The following is a 24,877-nucleotide window of genomic DNA, read 5'->3' as shown; positions in this document are numbered from 1 at the left end:
ATAATTGAAGTTCTTTTCTATGGCCATAGTTCTGGCTGCAGCCCAGCCCGTAGTAGCCGCAACAATCGCATAGAATGACCACAATAGTTGGCATAGCACGAATGAACTAGCAGACAGCAGCAGAGATTTGCCAGTGCAGCTTTTTGTGCAGCTCCTGAATGCCTTTGTTCCCCTAAGCACTTTGATGATGTTGTCTAGTTCTAAGTGTCAGCTCAACACCTTCTGACGGCTGCGCTTGACTAATTGAATCATAACAATGAATTCAGTTTACGAATGATATCTGAGCGTATTAAGACACTGCACCCATTGAAGATGGTTCACTCAGGACACAATGGCTTTGTGAGTGTATATATGATAGGGAGGTGGAGGCGTGGCAGGGCCCATGGCGAACTGAGTCGATATCAAGCCCATCTGACAGCACAGAGTGCTGCATAAGCGTAGGATGGATATTCATTTAGCTCTTAGTAGGGTAGAGGGTATCTTCTAATCGGTGCCAGCATGTAGCAAGAGGCTTGATTCATTACACATATCAAATGTGTTGTTAAGATACCATATCGATGTCATAGATTGAATCCTTATATCAATATCAGCTCCTCGCAGGGTACAGGGTATCTCCTAGTCGGTGCCAGCATGTAGTAAAAGGTTTGGGTCATTACATTTATCAAATGTGCTGTTAAGATACCATATCGATATCATAGATTGAATCCTTATATCAATATCAGCTCCTCGCAGAGTACAGGGTATTTCTTAGTCGGTGCCAACATGTAGGAAGAGGCTTGATTCATTACACGTATCAAATTCGCTGTTAAGATAGCATAATAAAGCCATAGTTTGAATCCTCATATCAATATCAGCTCCTCGCAGTTTACAGGATATCTCCTAGTCGGGACTAGCATTTATTACACTTATCAAATTTATTAATATACCATAACAAAGCCTTAGATGTCGATATCGATAGCAGAGTACAGAGCCGATAGTCGATTACAGTATTATTACAAGTATCAAATTTGTTGTCAAGATACCATAAACAAAGCCATAGATCAAATGCTTTTACTGTTATCAAATCTTCGCAGGATACGGCATATCTCCTAGTAAGATACAGGGTACCTCGTAGTTGGTTACAGCTGTCGATCCTTATAAGCAATAATACTTCTTTAATTAGTTAGTTTACCCAGACCACCTGATAAACGAATCACGTATTCTTCGTATTCTTCTCTTCAGCATTCAAATTGAATTTTCAACATTTTTGAAATGCAATGATTAAAATTGAAAAGGCAATTCTGAAGCTGAAGCTCGATAAAGCAAATGTCAAGGAGTTGAAATATTACTTATACTCTGAATAGAATGAGATGACAGAGGGCGGGACCGGGCGTGGCAGGGGCCGGATATGGCTTGAGTTTGAGTGTTAAGCAATAGCTGTCATTTTGTCGTGTTGCAAGATGTCAAATAATATTCAAGTTGACTCGAGTTTGCATTTGTTATGCGAGCAGCTACTCCTGCTGCTCTGCTGCTCCTGCTGCTCCTGCTGCTCCTGCTGCCTGCTGCTACTCCTACCGTCTCTTCTCCTTCTAGTGCATCAGCATCTACTCATGAGAAATTCATGAGTTTGACGTTGGCATTGAACTGGTGTAGAGCTCGGTGGGCGGCAATGGGCTGCTGCAATTAACTGGCAAACATCGGCCGTAATAGGAGCAACGCAAATACCCCTCGCACCACCCCTCGAATGCCATTGAAGCCTACTCACGCAAAAAGTATTCAAGTATTCGCCGCTCGTCTAACTGCGAAAGCTGCCCTCAAAGCATGCAATGTTGAAATTTGCAAATTTTGTATTTCTGCTGAAATATTTGTTGATTAGTTTCCTGCTAACTTTTGCCCAAATTAATCTAAACAGATTTTAATGAAATACAATTTTTAAAGCTAAATTAGCATAGAGCATGGAGCTTGGAGGATTTGAGGGGTGTTACAATTACAGGTAAGGTTGAGTTCTAGATAATTCTTAATGGATTTTCATCAAGTAGGTCTCGAGGAATTTGGATTTAGATCATCCTAGCTCGAGCTGAATTTTGAGCTGTACTTACGTCACCAGCTTAAAAATCGAGTCTTTCATTGAATTTTTTGAGCAGTTCTGGATTCAGTCTTCAATATTTGGATTGTGCTCCATTTTCCTGGCTCTCATTTTTCGCTCATGCTCACATTTTGTATATTTCATTGCATTTTTTTCAAATAAATTTAAATTATTTATTTTAGAAAATCTAATTGAGACAAGGCTCTCATTAGCTGAGCCCAACTTTACTTTACTTTTGTTGTTAAACAATAACAATATATAACAATAATAAATTCTATCTAAAGAATTTTTGATGTTTCCTCGATTAAGCTCATTTCAATCGCAACAGCAGCAGGGTGTTTCCAGGTCGAACCTCTATTATATATTTTGCTTTTGGATCTGCGTTCAGCAACACTTGACAAATTTTGTTATAATTTTTATGCTTTGCCCAGCTTCAGCTGCAAATTAACATAAAGCATTTATGGAAATGCCTAAGCTTTAGCGCTAAGTGCGCGTCTAACAGAGCATGTGTGCGTGTGCGTGTGCGAGTGCACACATGCGTATGTGTGTAGTTTCATAGATTTACATACAATTTGCATATGTTTTGGAGTGTGCGAGTGTGTGTGTGTGCGTGTGTGTATCGCGATGTCAAGCACTGAGCGAGTTTATCTGTGCGTATGCAAAAGTTTTCCAATTAAAAGTTTCGCAACGTCGCCACCGATTGCGCTGAGCCGTGCTGTCCTGATCCTGCCAGCGCCTCAGCCAGGCGGCCAGGCGGCCAGGAGGCCGGCCGCATCGGGAGTGGGTAAATGTGTCAGTGAGTGAATGAGTGAGCAGGCCAAAGGGTAAACTCTGGCGGCAATCAGCGTTGCTGTTGCCGACAATTATGTTGCATAATGAGCTATAAACGTGTCGCCCGCCGCTCCTGAGAGCTGCTATGGGCAAGGGGGGAGCGGTGCTGGTGTCCTGGGTCCTGGGGGCTGCTGGCTGCTTGAGAAATATGCACACGCCTAGCTGCAAATGGCGGCTTAAGTGATAAGCACACATGCCCCCGGCTGTGTCTGCTTGCTGTTGTTCTTGTAGCCGCTCAAGTGTGCAAAGAGAAAATACGCATACGCCAGGTAGGACGCATCTACTCCAATGTTTGTCTACAACTTCGGCGTTCGCTGTTGTTGCGCTCCTGGCAAATGGAGCGTTCAGCTTGAACGCGTCTCAGTCTGTGTGTGTGAGTGTGTGAGTGTGTGTGTGTGAGTGTGTGCGTGTGTGTGTGTAATAGGGTATTCGAGCTGTGAACAAACAATTGGCATAATCGCTGCATTGACAGGTTTGACAGATTGCTGTTTATTATAGCCACTCGTTGGCTTTGGCTGTATGTACCGACTTGTCGCCAGTTCCTTCTCTTTTTTTGCTTTCCTTTATAACTATATACTATTTTTATAGCTATGGACCTTTGGCATGTGCCGGCCAGTTGACAGCTGCTAAGGAGTGTGAAAGGGCTTGAGTTACGTGTGCCGGTGAGAACAATACCCTAGACAAGACATTTATTTGTTGAACGGACAGAAAGTCGATAAATATCGATTGTCTCATCTAATAGTTGAGCAGGCGTCGAATTGTTGCGTAGTTAAGGAGTCTATCCTGTCTGGCACTTAGATAAAGATCGAGAGAGGGACAGAGAGAGAGAGAGAGACAGAAAGGGAGAGGGAGAGAGAGAGAGAGAGAGCTGCTACTCTGCTCCTCCTTAGACGTACATCATTTCATAGCCTCACCTGCAGCTGCCACTGACGACATCTTCGTCTACTATTTTCGTTACATTAAGTCGTTTTCAATGTCTCAATGCAAGCGAAGCTAGAGTCGTGTCAGTCGGTGTCTCAGCTCAGCTGCTAGTGTGGCCGACACTCAATTCCTTTCGGTGCGTCAGCTGCAGGCCTCAGACTGCAGGCTGCTCGCGCAATGCTCAGATGCCAACGCCCACTTTGTACGCCCGGCTGCATTGTCACCTTGGCGTCATAGCCAATAGCCAACTGCCAACTGCCAGCAGCAGCAGCAGCAGCAGCAGCAGCAGCTGGAGCAACAGCAGCTTTTGGCCGTAAAGGCGCGATAAGGATCATTTATCTGCTTGTCATTTGCCAGATGCCAGATGCGTGCATAAAGAATGTGAAGCCGACAATTCATCTCAGCTGCCATTAGCATTGAATTCCCATTCACATTATATACACATACACATACACATACACATACATATATACAAATGCATATGTAAGCAGAGACTTTGCACGGCTTATGTTTGATACAAGTTTAATGTGTTAAGTGGCATTTGGGTATCGTCTGCTGGCCATGAACAAAACCCAGAGAACAGACAGCCACAGAGCCACAGTGAACTCTCAATGGGTTGGCAAATGGAAGCAAAGTTCTAATTTTTCAAAAAAATCGACTCAAGCCTTGACTACATCGCAATCCAATTCAAGTTTCTCAATTAAAGAAATTTTCGACAGAAAATAAATTTAATTTTTATTTTTATAATTTTATGCATGAATTGTTATTTAATAAATTTTATTTGGAAATAAAAAGAGATAAATTTATTTTTAAATTATTGTAATTTAATACATTTTATGTCTTATTTAATGTTAAATTTGCAAATTGAATAATTCATATTTATTCGCTTCATTTATTACGTCTTATTGCCTGACACACTATAGGGCAGTTAATTAATTAATTATATTTTCGGACGTTTCGTAAGATAACGAAGACGTAATGCAGAGCTTAGGGAAGGCAGGACTCGATATTGAGTGTAAGTATTACAGTTAAAGTTCAGTTCCAGGGAATATTTGCTAGACTTTAATTCTAGGCCAGGTCCAGTAGATCTTGAGCTGGTGATGTCGGAATCCGCTCATAGCTCTCATAGCATATTTAGGATATATACTGGTACTTAGATATATTTTTAGACATCTTAAATGATCAAAGAGAATAATTTTAATTGAAATTTCAATATAACATATACTTATAAATATCCTGCATATCAGTATATCATATACTATATACTTAAATGGTATTTATCTACTGCCATGCGATCTAGTTATGCATAAACTAGCCGTTATTTTCTTATTCTTCCCCTTTTTCTTCATCTGCTGTAGAGCTGTAGAAGTAGTCTATAAATAGCTATAATTGAATGGCATCATATTCGTGATATAATTGTATTGAATGCGAGTCGAGGGCTCGCATCGCCAAAGTCCAATCAGAGCTGCAACAGTTGGTCCGATTCGCGTAGCATACCTTCAGGCGATGTGGAAAACGGGAGCAGGGGGCAGCAGCAACTTGCGGGCAAATGGGGGATCGGAATTGGTATTGAGAGAGAGATTTGGTATTGAAACTGAATGCGTAATGCGTAATGCGTAGTGCGTAGTGCGTAGTGCGTAATGTGTAATGCGTAATGCGTAATGTGTAATGCGATGGCCAATAACGTTGAATGAGTGAGAATACCAAAGTACCTGTTATATAACCAGTGGCAATATTGTTGTGTATTCAGTGTGTCTGAGTGGGTGTATGTGTGTGTGTGTGCTGAAGAATGAGCAAACAAACAAACAAACATACGGAGGGTCGTACAGACAGACAGACAAACAAACTAATTTTCTATTGAATAACACAAAACCAAAAAAAAAAAAAAAAAATGAACATAAAGAAAACTGCGAATAAAAAGTTATGACCAAAGGGAATGGGGCAGGCACAAAGGAAGGCGGGTGTGGAGTTATATAAATATATACATATATGTATCTTTATATATATGTATATGGATATGGCAGCAAAGCTAAATTGAGAATAATATTTGCTGAAAGTAACTAAAGCTGCTATCTGTTTCTGCTCCTGCTGCTACTCCTGCTGCTGCTGCTCCAGTTCCACACTTGGGAGCAATTTCAGTCTCATCATCAATATTCGGCTCCCACTCAGGACTGTTGCTAATTTAATTGAATTTATTTGCTATGTGGCCGCAATTTATGAAAAGCCTCACACAGCCGCAGTCAAATAAAATTTAGCTAAGCGAATAGCCTTGATGCAGTCCCAAATCAGTTGGCTGAGCCACTCAATCTTAGCCAATCTTGACAGGCTTAACAAAGTAAAGATTGGAATTAAGCTCGTAAAAATAACAATCTTTTCTTTTCGATAACTTATCATACTTTTCCTATTACCGATAAATATCGATAAGTTGATTTGGGCGTTTAACACTGCCTACTTGCCGTAAAAGCGAGACTCTAGATTTTTGATAAAGCCAAGAATATCTGGGTTCACAATGTTCAAGGTAGCTCCTAGTCGGACAATACTGACGAGAGTGTTCTTACCTATTCTGGATTATATTTAACTAAGATATATTCATCATAAGGTATAATATTTTATAGCACTCCTCTAAGTCAAGCTCTCCATTCTCAATTCCTTGGTTCACGGTGTTTACGGTATTTCCTAATCAGGCAGTACTAAGTAGAGTACTTACATATTCGATTATGATTGTTCCTCTTCTGTATTATATTTAACTAAGATATATATTAATCAATAATATATATAGAACTCCTATAAATCAAGCTCTTCATTCTCAATCGACTCACAGATCTAATTGGAGTCCATGAATGAAATGGGTAAATAAATTAGTCCATAGCAGGCAAAAGGATCTTCCGTGAACCCATCCCTTAGTGTTTTCGTACGCCCAACTGGCAGAAATACAGTAGTTATATTCGTCTTCCATTTCAAAAGCTAGAACGACAAAGTATAAATTTAGCCACGCCATATATTCACTTAGGGCTTAATCCACCTAGAGTTGTGTAAGGCCCGAGCTCGGCTGTTTGTCTTAGCCCCTAATCTGTATAAATACAACAATTGTTGACAATTTAAACGTGCACGCTGACTGTGTGACTCTGCTGCCTTCTCTGCCTCCTGCCGCTGCCACCACACGCAATCCTTCAGGCAGCCAGCTGGGCACTGGGTCGTTGCCTTGGCCCGCTGCTGCAGTGTCCGGCTGTTGGGCAATCAATTAAATGTGCGGCACGCAATTTCCTCCTTTATGTTGGCTCGCTGGCGCTGGAGCAGGAGCTGTAGCAGGAGCTGTAGCAGGAGCAGGAGCAGGAGCTGGAGCAGGAGCAGGAGCTGGTGCTTTAGCAGGAGCTGGTGCTGGAGCTGTAGACTTGCTGGCAAGTGGGTCGCCTCATTAGAGCCGTAGACCGTTCGAGATTGTTCCGGAGACATGGGGCTAACACGTAACGCCAGCCAAGAGCCAACGTGACAAACTTTGCCAGCCAACAGCAGCAGCAGCAGCAACAATGGGAGCAATGGGCATAGCAGCGCGCAACATTTAAGAAAATGTCTTCAAGCAAATTGTAAGGGTGGCAGGGGGATGGGGAATGGGGGTGGGCCAACAGAATTTAATAGAATTTAAAGAGCTTTTAGCAGCGGCATGCATGGAGCGCGTCCACGCGCAGAGTCGCACGGCGGGCTGACGACATAAATCTGCCAAGCGGAGAGCAATGCTTATAAAATAATAATGACAACAACAACAGCAACAAAAGGGGAGGCCAGCAGGTAAATGCTGTTGCGATAAAATATATACAACAACAACAGCAGCAACAAATAAACGAGATAAAGTCAAAGTGGTTTAAACAGTTTGCACCAGCTAAAAAATGTGTGTGAGCGAGAAAGAAACTGACAGAGAGAGTGGCGGAAGAGAGAGGGGGCGAGAGAGTGCTAGCGCAAGGTCATATGGACTGAAGCGAGCCGAGTTCTCAAAGACACTTGACAGGTTCGCTGACTTGGCCTGCCACCAAATTATTTCACATATGTACATATGCTGGCCCAGGCTAAACACAGCCAAGGCCCGACTCGAAGATGCCCTGTAATAAATATTTAATACAGGCACAGGGAAGGGCAAAAGTAATTACCCAATAGAACTCCATAAAATAAAGTCGGAAAAGGATGAATAAAATTATCTAGCCAGGCAGAGCTCATTTCTGTTTGTTGGAGCGAACTGGAAAGGTTTTCTTCACTCAATATTCCAAGATCTGGCAGAGTAAACCAATTCCGGTTGCAAAATTTATGTGTGAAAGATAAATATGGAGAAAAAGAGAATAAAAAGATAAATATAAGATAAAATATAATATATATTTATTTAATTGAAAAGATCCAAGAATTCGTAGACAGCTTTTTAGAATACTGTTATATTTCAGCTATTCCCCATACGATCGATATCTACAATATAGCAATGGTTATCGACTAGCCTATCGATTGATTCGTATGCCATATATCAGTTAGAGACATGACTCACTTTTTTTTTCACTCTCTTTTCAATGCGTACGGGGTATATAACAAAGCGTAGTGATTGCTTAAGGTGAAGAGGTTGACAACGGCACAGGTGTTCTGCTCTGATGTGCTCGCATCTGCCATGCCATGCCATGTCATGCCACACCACAAAAGCTGACAAATTGCAAAACATGACAAACATTCGTTTGACAAGCTCCGTTAATTGTTCATTTGGCTGCAGCATTTGCATTATATCTGCAACATGGCGACAGCTGTCGATAAGCTGAGCCTGTTTCATAAATAACATCGAGCATGGTGACAAATTAATAAGCAGCCAGAGCTTAGAGATATGCGAGCATGTGTTTCCCTCTGGGCGAGTGTCAATCCCATTCATTAGTCAAGCCATGTCGAAGTACTTAAGTAACACAAAAATGATTTATGCTAAATGCGTGTTGAGGTGTTCGAAACACCGTCTAACGGTATATCCAGAAGTACAGAAATATAACAATTATATAATAATAATAATATATACTTATACAGTAGAGCAAAATATATTAAGATATATGTTTGATAGAACATTAGATGTTTTTTTTTTTTTTTTTTTTTTTTTTTTTTTTTTTAATTCATTTATTGCAGCTTATTGTCTGAGACTATTTAGCGCATTATTGACTTAAACCTTAACTTAGATTATTGGCTAGAAGCCAGTATTTACATATTTACAAATTTTAACAACATTTAAGGTCTGTGGTCTAAGGGATGAGATCTTTTAAGCCTTCGCCTACTGTTGTTTACTGCCAGGTCAGTAGCCAGTGGATTTGGGTGTGCTCTTAGCCTGTCCGCGTACCTCGAGGAGTGACGTCCTATCAGTTCAGCGATTGTTGGTACGGTTAGGTCACTGTGCAGCACAGAGTTGCGGACGTACCAGCTAGCGCCTGTGAGTCGCCGAAGCGCCTTGTTTTGCACGGTTTGCACTTTAGTTATGTGAGTCCTCGCTGCGGTACCCCAAATGGGGATAGCGTATGTTAGAGTTGGAACAACGATGGCATTATAGATTTTTATTTTGCTCTGTAGCGACAGCTTGCTAGAGGGCCTCAGCATCCAATCCAGTTTTTTGATTCTCATCTTGGCTGTATTAACTGCCTGCGTGATGTGCGCACTATAGGTCAGCTTTTTATCTAGTGTTACACCGAGATATTTAACTTTGTTGACCTTCGGTATTTGCACTCCCAGAGTTACGCCAGGGCAGTCTCCTCTTCGCGTTGTGAAGCTTACGTGGGCTGACTTCTGTGCATTGATGGTTATGCACCACCGTTTTGCCCAGCACCCAAATGCGTCCAGGTACCTCTGGAGGCTTTCGCTAGCTCCTTGCGCAGAGTGAGATCTCGACAGGATGGCAGTGTCATCTGCATACGTTGCTATCAGCACTTCCGAGTCTGCAGCTCCGTCGTTGTCCAGTGGAAGTGGCATATCAGCTGTGAATAGTGTGTACAGTGTTGGCCCCAGTACACTGCCCTGAGGGACTCCAGCCTTGATAGGTCTTTCTGTTGATATAGCCTGACCCTTAGCCACTTGGAAGCTTCTGTTAGAGATGTATGATGACAGCAGCATGAAGATAGATACCGGGAGGGCTGCCCTTGCTTTTTGCAACAGACCTAAGTGCCATACACGATCGAAGGCTTGCTTGACATCTAGAAATGCTGCAGAGCAATACATCTTCTGCTCGAAGGCGCCAAGGATATGGTGTACAACTCTGTGTACCTGTTCCGGTGTTCCGTGCTGCCTCCGGAAGCCAAATTGATGATTTGGTACAATCCCCCTGCATTCCAGATGCGGCTGTACTCTAGCTAAGAATATTCTTTCGAATATTTTAGCAAGTACAGGCAACAGACTAATTGGCCTGTACGAGCCAATTTCGCCTACTGGTTTGCCTGGTTTGGGGATCATCACAATCACAGCCCGTTTCCAGCAAGCTGGAAAGTGCCGGATGCGAAAAATGGCGTTGTACAGCATGACGATGTAGTCCAGAGTCGAGTTGGGCAGCGATCTTAGGACTCTGCTGTCTATTAGATCATGTCCGGGCGCTTTATTCTTCTTGATCCGGCTGATTCCGTCTACGACTTCCTCCTTAGTGCAATTCCTAATCCCGTCATCTGCTGGGAGTGGAGAGAGTAAGTTGTTTACTGTCTCTTCTACCTCGTTTGGCTCAGCACTGATCAGGGGCGTAAACTGCTGCTGCAGATGGAGGGCAAAAGCTTCGGCTTGTTGCTCATCACCCGTTAACCAAGCACCAGATGTGCTGCGGATAGGGTGACGACGCATTGGCTGCCTTTTGATGCTTCTGGTGTACTTCCACAGTTGAAATTCAGCGTCGCACGGGGAGTCCGCTCGTTCCAGGGCATCGCTTATTCGCTTCTGTTGAAGCGCACTGAGGGCAGTTTTGAGTTGCCTGGTGGCTTCATTGTATCTCCCTTTATCTCTTGACGTCCTTGAGATCATCCAACGTCGCCTTGCCCACCTTTTGTACGTGAGGAGATTTTGAATTTCCAGCGGAAGAGTGATGTTGTGCTGAGAGCGTTCTAGTCTGCGAGGGGGGTGCGGTATAGCCAGGTGTGCAGCTTCAACTATTGTGTCTTGCAGCCTGTTTGCTGCATAGTCTATATCTTCGGGTGTGTTCAGCTCCATTTCCGGGTGTAGCGAAGAGTTCAAATGGCGTCTGAAGGCTCCTAGATCAGATCCTGGCGGCAGAAGTCGTTTTTTGCTTGGGAAAGGCTGAGGCTGTGCATGCACTGTCACTATGAGGGGAAGGTGATCTGAAGATAGATCGAAGCACTCTTCAATGTCAATCTGACGGTCAGCGATGCCTTTGTAAACAGCAAAATCAATTGCTGATGGGTTATGTCCATTTAATGGATACCGCGTAGGGGCTCCAGTAGCAAGTATTTTGTACTGCATTGTATGTATAGCCTCGAAGGTAGCTTCGCCTCGTGGGTTTGTGCTGTTGCTTCCCCAGAATGGATGCCAGCTATTCCAATCTCCTCCGATGAGAGTTTTGTCCTGCCTCTGTTCAAGTAGCTCTTTTACATCATTTTCACACAGTCTAGCGTTCGGTGGGCAATAGAGCGATGCGATCTCTAGCTCTCCGATAGATGTAGATAGTCGAATGGCTGCAACTTGCATCGTTGGGTTGGATATTGGGAGTAGAGGTGAATGTGTGAGGGAAGAGCGTACGAGGACCGAAGATCCACCGAACCTGTTTGCTCCTCCACCGTAGGCCTGATAGTGCTCATATCCGAGTATTTTGACGTGAGGGCATTCGTGTGTTTCTGCAATCAGCATTATGTCGATCCGCTTGCTTGCCAGAAATACTGCTAGTTCCTCAGTTTTGCTTCTGAGGCCATTTGCGTTCCAAATGCCCACTCGTAAAGCCATTATTTCGATGTTAAATTCGAAACAATAACCATTAGGCTCTGTAGAATTGTTTGCTGCTGAACATACATCTCATTCATCCTTTTGAGATCTGACCGGATTTCATCAAACTGAGCCTGTTGCTTTTGGAGAAGTTCAGCGAAGAAATTCTCATTTGTTGGCTGGATTTGATTTCTACCCTCTCCGCGCAGGGCTTGAGCATATGATACGCCACCAACAGGAAGGGCACTTCTGCTAAAAGAGCTGCTATGTAGAGCTGCAGCAGGTCTTGAATGGTGACCTGTTGGGCCATTACGGACTAATGCAGGGTTCCTTTTTTCTGCTGGAGACTGCATCTTGAGAAGGCGCTTGTAGACAAGGCAACCTTTGTAGTTGGCAGGGTGTTGTTCATCGCAGTGTACGCAAGAACATTAGATGTGTATATGAGTATATGAGTTCTTTATCTTCCATAGAACTGTGTGCTAGATAATAATAATGCTCTCAGTGTGATAAGAATACGCCTCAAGAGTTCAAGGCAGGTGTAAAAGTTATACGTCAGGCCGTAGATATGAACATACATACATATCTATAAATTGAAATATATTTAGTAGTTGCCGTGTGAAACTCGAATTAGATTTATAATATTCCTTTGAGGTATATCTGAAGTTCTAATGAATTTTCCGATTGATATCTGATGAGTAAACTGGATTGAACGCTTGGCCATTCATAATTGAATTGTTACTGGCGATTCCTCGTAGCGTCCTATAGTCGCGCGTTACATTGGTCTTAAAAAAAAAAAAAAAAAACTTTAAATAAAATTAAAAAAAAAAAAAAAAATCATACTGTTAATATATATAAAAAAAAAAGTATATACTGAATAAAAACATCGAGGTGCAAAAAACTAAAAAAAAATTAAATACAAATAGAAAATCAAGATGTGCCACAGTCGACTAAACATAAGGAGAGTCTAATGCTTACCCAACCACGCCCATTTGAAGGCTATACTCTTTAAATAATGATCTCTGACTTTTGCTTATGTACATATGTGCACATATGTCTCTCTCATAAATTACTATCTAGTCGCATTGGGGCGTGGCACATGATCAACACTTTTACCTTCACAAATGCATAATACATATTTATACATAGATCTGAGGGTGTAAAAGGATTTACCAGATGTCTAGGTAAACTCATTCAGTCACATATAAGTATATTCATAGAGCAAATCTCAATCTCAATCGCAAACCCTATTAAGCCAATGTCATTGGAGCATGAATTATCGCTCTCGACTCATGTGCGGTTGTGGGACAGAGAGCCAGCAACAGAGTGAGAGAGAGAGAGAGAGAGAGAGAGAGAAAGACTGAAAGAGAGATGCAATTTGATTGCCAGATCTTGTCGCAATCTGCTCACAGCCTCACAGCCGGAGCTGAGTTGGCAAACACAGCAGCCGATGCCGCCGATCTTATCGCTTATCTTTGAGGCAGTCAACAAACGCTTCACGTCCGTCACCTGTCAACTGTGTGTGTGTGTGGTTTTTTTGGTCATGGGCGCTGATAAGGTCGCCAAACGCCATCGCCATAAAGTCACAAAGTCACACGCGAGACAGAAGCAGCAGACGTCAGGCGTCAGTCAAAAATCTGTTCCAGCTTCCAGCCAGCTGGCAGCGCGAAGCTGTGGCGTATACTTAACATGGCTAAAGTAAACTCACACACACACACACATACACTTCAGCTGAATATCGATGCAATGTCCTGCTAGGCTGTCCAGTTCAGTCCAATCGAGCTCTGCTGCCAGCTTGAAATCAATGTTAAGTGCAGTTTCAATTTGGCCGTCAATTTGCCAGACACTTTGATACACTGTGAGGCATTTGCATTTGGGAGCTATCAAAACCATTTGCCATTTGCGATTTCCCATTTGCCACTTGCCACTTGCCACTTTTCAGTTGCCTGCTGTCTGCTGCCTTCTGCCTTCTGCCTCCTGCCATTTGGCCATGACCCAGAGCCAGAGCCATTAGGCACATAATAAATGCAATATTCGCTGTTTGCATTTGGGCAGCGCCTGGCCACGGCTCGCAAATGCACTTAGAACAATGACTTTGATGAATCTGCGATGCGGCTGGAATGTCTATCGAGTGGTATCAAAGTGCGTTAGCCATGAAGCCTCAGTGTTAACTCGACTAGACAACTTGCAGGCAGCCTGAAAAAAGAGCCAAGCGTGCCGCAGCCATACTGACTGCGTGATACTCGCTCACAGTGAAATAGATTTGCACCATCTAGAGCACGAACTGCAGCCAATATGCTCGTCTTGCTCGGGCGATCGCGCATCAAACTGTAATCACACGCAAAAGAACAGAAACAATGCTTCGGTTCTATCTGGCGGGCCGCGACATCGAAACACATACGAAAAATGCGCAAAATATAGCGAGAGGGAGAGAGAGAGATGGAGAGAGAGAGTGAGAGAGAGTAGTAAATACATAGCACGTTAAAAATCAAAAATGGAGCCCATCGCTCGTCTGCTGTCAGCATGCAAAACTACGTTATTGATGATAAGTATTCGACGCTGATATACCCTGTAATTACACTTTACAGGCATCATGTAAATTTACCTCAAATTGCAATACAATGTAAAAATTTGCAGTGGGTCATCTTTAATTTGATTAGTTATATATTTTAAATACAAATTTTAATATGAAGAGATTTAGCTGTCAAGCAATATTTAATGAATATCGGATCAGTACATATTTTTTAATGGTGTTGTAAATATTTGTAAATGTGTATTATTGCGACAGCGCGCCCAAAGGATTACTGGAGTGCCCGGTATTATTTTAATAAACAGTAAAAAAAAAACACATTTTTTATTTTTATTGCTTGAATTAAATATTAAAGTGTATATTCAAATTTTTAGGCTCTCCGACTATTTTGCTATTAACTTTGTTGTAATTTTATTGAATATAATTTATTTGCTATGCTTAATTGATCATCGGCGTCTATATATTAAAAATACGAATATAATGGATGCTTTACTCTTCCAACAATTTTACATAGTCTATGATACCTCATTCGGTGATTCTTATTTGACAGGGTATGCAAAGTCTACAATAATGCCATCGTGTGAACAGCAGAAAAGTGTGCCTGTTTCCATGTGTTCATATGTATACGTATGTGTGAGTATGTATGCCTCTATTCGTGCATGTGTGTGTGTGTGTATGTGTGTGTAAGTTTGTAATTTTTTGCCATCTCGACATGGTGCTTGCCTGTGGACTTAGTCTAGTGGAGCGTAAATTGCGGAAGTGCGCTTGACGTGAGCGGAAATGCCGTTACCTGTTACCAGTTGCCAGTTACCTGCTACCTGTTAGCTGCTCGCTGTGCTTGGCCTATGCGCCCCTACGGGTATCTGGCAGTCGGGCACAGCGCCGCAGTCGTATTTCGTGAGTGCGTCAACCTCACGGGGCCCACTCCTTGCCGCCGAACTCATTAGCAGCTGTGGGGGCATTACACGTTGCATTGCATGCTGCATACTTTCGAGCGCCGCCCCAAGATGCATAAGAAGCTGAATTTCTAATCTCATTTATGAGAAGTTAGGCAAAGAAACGCCCAGCTGCATCGCGCCAAGCAACCACCACCAATCACTAGAGCTTACTTCTGTTGCCACGGAATTTGCACTTACATTTGCGGAGCAAAGTTCCCGAAGCAAATTATCCATTGCGTGCATCATCATGAATGGTCTAATCAAGCAAGATAATTATTTCAGGCTAATGTTGCCATTTGAATTCAGCTGAATAACTAAACTAAGAATTTACTGAGAAAATTTCTATATATGTAGAAATCAAAAATTAACTCGATACGAATCCCTTGTATTGTATTGAAATTAACCAACTATACATACGCAGACACAAACATATCTATATATACATATACATACAACGGTTTTAAGTCGTTCCCACGCTTCTTCCTCTCAATGAAGACTAGCTTTAGAGTTCTTCAGTATTCGCAGAACAATTATTTATATATAAATTTCAGGCTAAACCTTTTTTTTAATTTGTTATATATTATTATTATTTAAATATATTATTTTTTATTTAAATATACTATATTTACTTAAATGTATATAATTTTAAGAAGACACAAGAGTTATACTGTGCAGTTAACACAGATAAAGTTCAAAGAAATATTTGATATATTTCATATGAAGTCTCGATCTAGTAGAACTCGGGGATGGTGGCATCTGTGTTTTTTCCTAGTTCTATCAGATCTGTGGGTTACGCTACATAGACGACTAGCCAAGTTATTTGAGTGAGAATCTAGTTGCTCTAGGGAGAATTGGACCCGGTCTCACATTGGTAGCTCTTTAGGTCTATCTAGTTGAGTGATCCTTGTCAGCGGATAGATCTGCACACTCAAGCCGAATCTCAACTTTCTTTTCTATCTTTTAAACCTCATTTGTTCTTATATCAATTTTAATCAAATTGAGTTTATCTTATTCCCATTTCGGGGAAATATTGTAACTACCCCAAAGGAATTATACTTGGACTACCTCAAATCTAACTACTCTATCTCTCAAAGCACGCAATATTTACTTCGCAAGCGATTGATGGCTTGAAACGCAGATAGAGAAACTCAGTACCGATTCCATGAAGTATATATCTATTTTGAAAAGTAATCTAAGTCTATCTGGCATGTTTGTCTAGCTGACTGACTGAGTGTCTGTCGTTTATTCTGATTGCTCATTTCAATCGCTGACATCAATTTTATTATTGTTTATTACTGCACAGAGATAACCTTGATAATTGTATATAAATATATACCGGTTAGAGTCTATATAAAAACTATCAAAATATCCAATTATCTAAGCCTTTATATCTATGCGTTTGTCATTTCTCAAGGTTCGTTGTTTGGCTGCAAATTGCGGTGCTCTGATTGTCGTAGTGCCTGTCATTGTCCTGGCATTGTGTCTGGGTCCATGACATTGCACACACACACACACACACATACATATACATAATTTGTCGGTAGCTGACTGCTCATTATCCTTGGCACTGTGCAGCAATGCTTTAAAATTGATTTTCCGCTTTATATTCTTTCGGCTTATTATACTTATTTTTATAAGTGTGCATACATATATGCATTTGTGTATGTGTGTGTGTGTGTGTGTGTGCTATAATTTGTGTGTGCTTTGTGTGTCAACGTCTGTGCCATGCCTTTGTTTTGTTTGTGTTTCTGCCTGCCCGACTGCCTGCCTGCCTGCCTGCCTGCCTGACTGTTTATTGACTTGACTGTGGCCTGTGTTGTGCTTGCTAACGGCAGAGGGCCAAGGGCTGGGCGGGCGGCTCTGTTGGGGCTGCACTGGTTAGGGCTGTGTTAACTGCCGTTCGCCGATGTCCTTTCGTTTGGCATGCAATCCAAGCGTTGGCAAAAACAGCAACGGCCACGGCAACGACAACGGCAACGGCAACGGCAATGCCAACGTGCTAAACGTCCTCGCCACTGTTGCCACTGAGCGACAATTGTCGGATTTTTATACCCTGAACCCATTGAAAATGGGAAATCAGGGTATAATGGTTTTGTTAAAAGTATGTAACAGGCAGAAGGAGGCGTGGCAGACCCCACAAAGTATATATATTCTTGATCAGGGCGACGAGCTGAGTCGATTTGGCCCTGTCCGTCTGTCTGTCCGTCCGTCCGTCCGTCCGTCCGTCCGTATGTATGAACGCGTCGATTTCAGAAGATATAAGAGCTAGAGACTTCAATTTTTTTTTTAAATGTCCGTAATTACAGCGCGCATATCAAGTTTATCATTAAAAATCGCTAACTCATCCCGATCTTTTTTTATCGATAAAAAACCTTATCGAAAACCAATTATAAAATTATATCTTCTACACCCTTATTGCTAGAGTCTCCAAACTTTTAATGTATGCTTATATGCAATTTATACAATTTCGGTTTTTGTTAAAATTTACCCCCCACCCTTAAATTCACCCCCTCACCCTCACTTTTGTAAAAAGCGTATTTCAAATACTAGAGACTTGGGCTTTGGAATATACACACATATTCATCATATGATTACGCTCTAAAAGTTTCATTAAGATCGTATGTCTGCAAAAGAAATTATTTAACAAATAAATTCTCATAATATTGCCCACACTGCAGCGCAGTCCAAGCGCAGTCGCTGCTTACTGCGCAGTTAGCAGAGCGCAGGCTTATGCGTGCGTGTGGATGCATGTGTATGTATGTGTGCATAAAAGAAGTGCAGAATGATTAGAATATCAGCTTGGAGGGCTCAGGGTATCTCGTAGTCGAGCAGTCTCGACTGGAGCTTTCTTACTTGTTTAAATTTCATTTATTGTATAAATACATACATACATAGAGGTATTTATGTGTGGGCGTGTGTGTGTGAATTACTTGTCTTTTGACTTGATTACATTTCATTTTATAATGCATTATTGTGCGCTCTCTCTCCCTCTCTCTCTCTCTCTCTCTCTCTCTCTCTCTCTCTCTCTCTCTCTCTCTCTCTCTGTCCTCCTCTTGCTCTGTCTCACCTCCTCCCCCGCTCTAGTCAAACCGTTCATAATGTGCCCTCTGCCTCTGCTGCTTCTTCGCAATTTTCCATATCTTTTGCCGTTGTTGTTGTTGTTGTTGTAAATTTCACATTTCTCATTTCGCTTGGCGCCTGCCACAATATTTTTTTGTTCACTTTTTTTTCGTTTCTTGTTTTTGGGATTTTCTTTTGGTGTCCTCATTTTTTTCGGGTGCATTCTCATTGTGCCACACCCCCAATGGGGGCCATCGAAGCTCATGTTTATTTCAGTAGGTCATTGGGTTTGCTTTCAATTGATGGCCTTTAAGTTAAGTCTGTTCCATTATGAAACTGAACCATTGATTCGTTCGCTTTAAGTTTGCGCTTACAGCATGCGAACGGGTATATTGGTTTCGGGCAACCTCGAATGAGTTGGCATAGAGCGAGAAATCTCTAACGATTAAATATCTATATCATGTATATCGGAAATTTATATTGTATTTCATATTGTAATTAATTTCCGCTAACCTCTTCAATCGCTTATTTTTGCCTTGTGAACGAGCATTAAGCAGTCGACGATGGGCGAATGTTAGCAGCACAATTGAATGTAGTTTCAACATGCGTGTGTGTGTGTGTGTGTGTGTGTGCGTGTGTGTGTGTGTGTGTGTATTGGACTTAACTTGCTTGCATGCGTTTCAAAAAATGTATTGTCGCTTCTCCAGCAGCTGGGACTCGACCCGAGGCTTTGTTTGCGAGCAGCTTCCTGACGAAACAGTGCTATGTACATGGCTCAAAGTATCTGTGTGTGTGTGTGCGTATGCGTGTGTGTTGCCAAGCAAATGCAAATGCAAGTGCTTATTTACACTTAGACGTCGTTCTGATGCACTCTAACACAATCAGCCGCAGCAGCAATCTGCCATGGCCGCTGCCTTTGACCTCTGCCAGCATGATGGCGACATATATTGGGGGCCAGCAGCAGCAACAGCAACAACAACAACAACAACAACAACTCTGTCATGTCGTTCACTATTTGGGGGCCGGCGCTGCACTGCGAGTGACCGCAGGGCCCCAACCGCCAGGCACTTTGATTGGGCGAACGGCCAGCCGGACATCCGGTCAACTAATCATATTTCCGTCCGAGGCTTTGGGCCGAGCGAGACTTTGGCTTCGTCGCTGGCCCTTTCGATTGCTCTGGCGGTCGCTTTGTACAATTTTGTTAAGTCAATCAGCCTAAAAGGCCACTCGTTGCTTCTCAAGCGCTTCCACTCTTTGTCCACTTGTCGCTCTGTCCTCGTTGAGCTTCTATTGGCGACCAGTTGCATGACGAAAATGAACATCAAACACTATTGGAATTGGCTGTATTAACTGGCCAATGAACAATCAACTGAACGTATTTAGACGTGTTTCGATCTTACTAAACATGGCCTAAAACTAAGTTCAAGTCTAATTAGAAATTATTCGTAAACAAGTTAAATTTTAATTTTTAATAGACCTTTAGAAAGTGACAAGAATATAATAATAATAATAATAATAATAATAATAATGATAATAATAATGATAATAATGATAATAATAATAATATAATAATAATAATATAATAATAATAATAATAATAATAATAATAATAATAATAATAATAATAATGATAATAATAATAATAGTAATAATATAATAATAATAATAATAATAATAATATTAATATTATAATGATAATAATTATTATTATTATCTGAATATACAGTAGAATACGATTATCACGCCGCTCAAGGCGCCGTCGTTATACCCGGAAGACGCTATGAAGTTTGCTCATATATGTTTTTTCTGGAGACCGTTATAACCGGATTCTACTGCATATACCTTAGTCCAAAAATCGAAATTATTCGTAGAGAGACTGAATTTTAATTTTGTATAGACCTCCGGAAAGTGCCAAAGATACCCATTATTATTATTAATATTATACTCTGAATGTCCTTAGTCCACTTTCTTCATTTTGAAGCTTGTTAGGAAAACGTTTGCTCACATTGGGAAAAGCCCTGAGACAATTAACGCGCAGCGAAGGCATTTTCTGTAGTCACACACACACACACACCAACACACACTCACACACTTGTAAGTCGCCCTCTTAGAGGAATTTTATTATCTGTGTCAGTTGCTCCGCAAGTAAGCATTGCATGCTTCACTCGGGGACATATGTTATAATGTCGGCTTATTTCTTATTTTGTTGCGGCGGGCTGAGCTCAAATCCCAAAGGAGAAAGTTTTTTTTTTCTGAAATAGAAAAATATTTTATAACGATGACAATATGTTTTGTGTGTGTGTGTGTGTGCTTGGAGAGATGGCTTCGAATCGTGAAGGAGACAAAAAGCATACATAGCTCTTAAGCTTACACTTTTATCTACAATATGCATCAGTACATTGGATGTGCATGTCTACGTGTGCGTGCGTGTGTGTATGTGTGTGGGTATATGCTTGAATGTGCGTTAGAGCTGCTCTGTAAGGACGTCAGGGCATCTGCCTGTCGGTAACTATCGAGCAGTGCAATCCCTGATATAAAATATGATATAAAATCTCTTTCCCTCTCTCTCTCTCTCTCCCTCCCTCACTTGCCTTTCTCGCCCCACTACAAATATTTGTCGAGCTGTGTAATTAATATAGCCCTTTTCACTGCTTGTCCAATACTCAATCGAATGGACTTTTTATTATTTACATGCAAATTTGAGCCTTCATTTTGGATTGCCCTTTGATTTCATTCTTTGATTTCAAGCCTTCAGGAGTATTTAAAAAGGAACCCAATATCGAGGCAGATCTTTGATAGAGCTGCATGTAATCAAATAAAATAATACTGTCTAAGAGATACCCCGCACACAATACAGAGCTGATAATCCACACACAGCACTCATTCAACCATACACACACACATGCACATGAGCTTCACTATGGAAAATTATGTTTTGAGTAACGTTTATTCTAGTTTGTCTTACACAATCAAATAACAACAACGACATTTCTTTATTTGCCTCAACTCATTAGAATACCCAGAGTTCCCCATTTAATAGATTCCACGGTATAAAAGTGAATTTGAACCTTTTTCAAGATTCACTTTGACTTCATTTCCGTCGGTTACACTCGTTTATTAATTAATTCGCTGAACCCTTTTCATTCTATAATAGCAATCAATTACTGCCTTATGATATTTTGTTAAATCAATCAATGTTTGTTTATCAATTAATCCTTTTCTTAGGTGAACTTTTCCTAATAAGCATGATTCTAATTAGAAATTGACTAACTGGAGTTTACAGCTGGAATTCGCGCTAAAATTTAATTATACTAAGATGTTACACAATTCATAAATTTGTCATTCCTTCGTGGTTTTCACAGATCTTCCAGATGTCCGCACTCGCTCGTTAATCACTCGATGGAATTTCCGCCTCACTCAGTGTCTTTCTGCTAGTGGCAGCTTTTTTCATAATCAATCCGATTTATTAATAAATTTCAGTACGTATTCAGGCGCTTCTCTGTGTCTCCCTCTCCCTCTCCCTCGCTCTCTTTCTCGCTCTCTCGCTGACTTGAAATTTAAATATTTTCCGCTGATAAGTTCGTTGATTTTGTTATTTGGCTTTATTATTGTGGCTGCTAATTAATATAATATATATATATATATATATATGTATATGTACATGTGCATATAAAACTTCTTACGATTTACCGAACCGATGGCGACTACCTGTCTGGGAAATAGCCCCTCAGATGGCCAATTAGGCCACGGGCGCTTTAATTAAATGAATACATATTTCAAATGTAATAATTTCTCAATTTCTTCAGCACACTGCAGGCCTACAGACATATAAAATGTGTATATATATGTATATATGTGTATATAAGTTGTATTCCTTAAGCCACCAAACTGGGCTTTTTGATTGGCCAAAAACAGCCCAGAGCTAGCTGTTAATTAATATTTATAATAATTGTGCATTAAGCTTACTGAAAATAATGAATAATAAATGAATTAATGAATTTATTAAGCTGCTGAGTCGATCTAGCCTGGTTGCTCTATCTGATTAATTTTCAATTTGGATTGAATATAGATTCAAGACTGCAGCTATATCACATTTCAAGGAGCTAAATATATCCCTAACTTGTATTTATTTATAGCTAACTGAAGCGCTGTTAAAAAAACATAAATAAAATTCGTTTTAGCACGCTAAAACATATCAAATGGAGTATCAACATTTCATGGAAATCCCTTGAGTAACTCAAAAGTTATTTACGTACCGACAATTAGCACCAAGTAAGGGTATTTTTACTATTCACACACACACACACACACTCACACACACACACACACTAACACAGATAGACACCCCTTTAAGGGCGTGAGCTCTCTATGGATATCTATAAATAGAATTTTATTGTACTTATGTCAGTTGCTATTTTATTTTTGCACTTCTCACTTCAATTCAAAGTGTTTCCTTGGTGCAAGGCGGTGGCTCGAGTGTCATTCAATTGTGGGAGACCAAAGCTCGTATCCTGAAGGCAAACTGTATTTCCCTTAGCAAGATAAAGCATTTTATTATTATTATTTTGATATTGATTGTGCAGAGTGGAGCTTAAATCTGGCTGAACAAATGCATCTTCATTTCATTTGCGTCAGATTTTGTGTAAGTACCGTATACAGTCATAAGCCAGGGTTATATATATATATATATATATATATATATATATATATATATATATATATATATATATATATATATATATATATAATATAGTAATAGACAGGGCTAAAGCTGCTTTTTAGTGGGAAGTTTCGAACTAGAGCACTCTTAGTTATTGTATAAGTCTATATATACCCTTCTAAGGTAGATGTACCCAGCTGTCAGGGTATCTCTCCAAGTAAAGTACTCCACACGGGTTAATTATTATTTCCCATGGAAATGATTCAGCAATAATCTGATGTTACAGACCTGATACAGTGCGGATCAAATGAAACTGTTGAGAACACACAGTTCAACACTACTATGATAACTGTCCCCGACATTCTTGAGATGAACAAGAACAACAAAAGAATGTCAGAGTTGTTAAGTAGTATCAGAAGCACATCGAGGTTGTTGTTCAAAGTTCGATCAACTGAAAACACGACTGCGCATTATGTATTTCACCTGTCCGTTAATTATAATCAGCAACTAGATAATTATCATTCAGCTCTCAGGCTAATGGAGCCCCAGCTCCAGACCGAGACCCGGTTCAAATGCCCAGAGGTGAACGTAGTCCGTGTAAAGATATCAGAACACATGTCGCATTCCCTGCACTCAGCATCGCGATTTGTCATCAAAACTCTCGCTTTGAACATTAAATCTTAATTAATGCATATCCCGACATGCGACTGCATAAATATGCATCGTTAAATTTGCAGCAGTTTCAATAAACCTTTTTTTTGCAACCCGCAACTCCACATGGAAAATCTTTCCGAAAAGGGTAGCTTGATTTGATGCAAATATATGTATGCGGGGAACAGATGTCGGCATATGGCTTATACGATTATATTTTATTATCGAGAAAGAGATCGAGGCTAAAAAATCTAAATATCTTTACATTTAATTATATATTCTTATTCCTTGTTTATTAGTATTCCTTCTGCATCTATCTTGTATTTCTAATAACAAACGGAAGTAAATTTTTACTTGATATTTCCAGCATCATTTGCCGAGAATCTATTTGTGATGACCTATTTCATTAAATCAAAAAAATAAAAATAAAAATTCTTAATTCTTGGGCTTTAATATATGCAAATATTCAAATTTAATATTCATGCTCTGAAAAAAACGTAAAAAACATTGAGCTGGAATACAAGTTAGGATCGAAAAACTTTCAGCATAAGTAGTAAGCAGAGAGAGAGAGAGAGAGAGAGAGAGAGAGAGAGAGAGAGAGTCTGTGAGAACATATTTATGACATTCTTACTTATAAGGTATATAGTACTTATAGTATAAGTACGATTTAGCTTGTGGTCAGGGTCAAGCACTCCCCGCTGGCTGAAGCCATAGGCTTAATTCCTGAATCGAAAGAAACTATTCAGATACGCGCAGTATATAACTATATATACTATAATAGCTGACCCCGAAATTGCGATGCGCTGGAGTTAAGGAATATACTAGTCGAGCAGCCCTACTTGCTTTATGCACAGACTAAGCACATATGTGCTATTACTATTAAGAACATAGAACTAGAATCTCTATCCAGAGAGAAGGAGAGAGAGAGAGAGAGAGAGCAGCTATGTAAGTGAATGAGTTAAGGTATATGCTAGTCGGGCAGTGCTACTTGCTTTCTGTACAGGTTAGTCGTATTCTCACTATGAAACAAATATACAGAGTGATTTCTATTTCCATAAAAGCATAGAAAATAGACAATAGAATTCCTCTCCAAAGAGAGAGAGAGAGAGAGAGAGAGAGAGAGCTGCTTTGTAAGCGCAAAAGTTAAGATACATATATGCTAGTCGAGCAACCCCAGTTGCTTTAAGCACATGCTAACCATATTCATGCCATGAAATAAATGTTAAAAGTATTTACCATTAGCCTGATAAAGTTTTTTAAACGTTTATCGTATGGAAAAGCAATTTGATTCGAAACAAATATAAATTTGCAAGCAT

General features: G+C 40.6%; 1 protein-coding gene across 6 annotated transcripts in view; it reads left to right on the top strand.

Moving 5' to 3' along the window:
- Ac13E (Adenylyl cyclase 13E) overlaps window positions 1–24,877 on the top strand; it is a 66,783-nt gene that overhangs the window by 27,313 nt on the left and 14,593 nt on the right. Inside the window, exon 3 of one of the 6 annotated variants that reach the window (XM_089474155.1) lies at window positions 22,387–22,522. The exons of the other annotated variants lie outside the window; for them this stretch is intronic. The gene's annotated coding sequence lies outside the window, so the exon portion shown is untranslated. The remainder of the gene's footprint in view (window positions 1–22,386; window positions 22,523–24,877) is intronic. 6 annotated transcript variants of the gene reach the window in all.

The sequence above is a fragment of the Drosophila arizonae genome, chromosome X, assembly GCF_054131065.1.
Source record: "Drosophila arizonae isolate 15081-1271.41 chromosome X, UAZ_ARI_1.0, whole genome shotgun sequence".
Taxonomy (NCBI): domain Eukaryota; kingdom Metazoa; phylum Arthropoda; class Insecta; order Diptera; family Drosophilidae; genus Drosophila; species Drosophila arizonae.
The sequence above is the reverse complement of the archived record's forward strand: the minus strand, read 5'-3'. Positions and strand labels throughout refer to the sequence as shown.